Consider the following 2,271-nt stretch of genomic DNA (forward strand, 5'->3'; position numbering starts at 1 on the left):
AATATTTTTATGATTATGAACTTTTTTTTCTCGACATATGCAAATGAAAGTTTTAATGAACAGTATCAAGTCATCGTTATGTCTTCTGTCAGTTTTGTTTTTAAAAGAACTCTTTCTATTAATTATTCCCCTATTTTCTGGTCCACATATTGCAAGAGTTGCTGAAGATATTGTGTTTAACTTACCATTGGTCCAATGACTTTGGTTTAACTTCAGATTAATTAGAAGATTCAATGACTTTAGCTTACCATATTCTTTTCTCTTCCTTTTATTGGTTTAACTATTACTTATTTATCCTAACTTTTATCGGAAGGATATGCTAAAGCGTTAGGTAGGGCTTCTCAACTACTCCCCTTTCAATGTGCTTTTGATATTAAATTGTTGTATGAGTTGCAAATACTTTTTATTAAAGTGCTTTTAATGTAGTTTTTAAGTTGTTATCTAAGACAGTAAATGACCTTTTAGGTGTTTTGGCTTATAGTTATGTTATTGTGCTTGAACGCTGCAAATTTCATATGTTTGGTCATTTTGAAAATGTAGTAAGAGTGCTGACATTTTGAAGATATGAGTTCGACATAGATACTACTATGTTATTTTGGAGACATGGTGTAACTTGGAATTGTTCATATAATATTGATAGGTGTAACTTTTGGAATTGTCCATATGCAAGGGAGGTTGATTGTAATTTTGGAAATGTGTTCATATGGGGTTGGACAATAATGTTGAAATTCTTTCTTTTTTTAATTATTCATCTTGGTTGATTGATGTTTCAATTATTCATCTATATGTGTATCGTTTGTTTATTTAGTTAATATATAATTATCCTCTTCAAATAAATTATATCATTGTTGGAACTCAAAACAGGAGCAATTATAGGTAATTTCTAATAATACAATTTTTTTTTAAAAAAAAAAAAAGCATATACCAACTTGACAAGCAAAATGTTGCCAATATTAAGTTCTTATTTTCTAGATGTTAAGAAGTTACATTTGACAAGTAAATAATGTCAAGTTATAAAAACATTGATCTATAATAAATGTCAAGAATTTAGATACTTGACACTTAAAATAAGTCAACATAACTCATATACTTGACATTTATAACACATCACATAAATTAGAATTTGATGCTTCTAGCTAGTAAAAAAAATTCTCTTATTCTTGACACGAGACTACGTCAAGTAACGATGATACTTGATTGTGAAAAACATCAAGTAATACAATTTTTATAGTAGTAACTTGTCATAAAATTAGCCAAAGATTTCTAAATGTATTTTCATATTTAATTAACCTTTGAAAACCGTTTTCTATATTTAATTTAGATATGACACATTTTTCAATTTAATTTAGATATCAAAACGTTTTTGTATTTAATTAAGATCGAAACGTTTTCTATGTTTAATTTAGAAAATTTTTTTGTTGGATTCAAGTGGTTGTTTTAGTCCTTAATGAGTGAGATTTGAGAACTCCTTCGTTGATTATGGTGATTCTGAGCCATTGAGGTAATATTAGAGCTTTATTTTCAAGGATTAAGTAGTTAAAGGATAAATTTAGAGAATTGTGCAAGAATATTTGTTGACTTTATTTCCGATTGCATTCCATTTATAGTGTTTCTTCACATTTCAATCATCATTATACTGCCAACGTTTGATATACTTTTCTTTTCTTTTTCTTTTAATTGTTAATTTGGTTTAAATATCCACGGAAAGTAATAACTAAGTAGTCAATTTGGAAAAACACTTATGGATAGAAGGATTAAAATATCATGTCGATATCGATAAAATATGGATATCAACAGATATTTTTTTAATTCACGAAATTTATAACGTGTATGCATTTATAACGTTACACTTTTAAATTGGTATGTAAATTGACTATAATGTGTAACGTTATAAATGCATGCCGTTGTAAAATGGTATGTAAATTGATTATAACATCTATGCATTAATCTCATCTAAATTGGTATGTAAATTGAAAACTATAGGTGTATGCATTTATAACATTGCACGTTTATATAACCATTTACACGCCTTCTAGATTTAAGTTTTGACGAATTGTCATTTTCGATTTTAATTAAAATATGACATCATACGTACAATTTACATACAAATTTAGACGAGGTTAATGATATATTAGTCAATGGATGGGTATATAGTTAAATTCCTCAACAAAATAGACTATTAATATATCAAGAAAGTTTATATTTAAGATGTATTTAATTTTTGGTATAGATCTCTAGTTAATATTTTGTATATTAGTTTGACTGAAGATA

Source organism: Benincasa hispida, chromosome 12 (genome assembly GCF_027475165.1).
Source record: "Benincasa hispida cultivar pf3 chromosome 12, pf3_genome.v1.1, whole genome shotgun sequence".
NCBI lineage: Eukaryota > Viridiplantae > Streptophyta > Magnoliopsida > Cucurbitales > Cucurbitaceae > Benincasa > Benincasa hispida.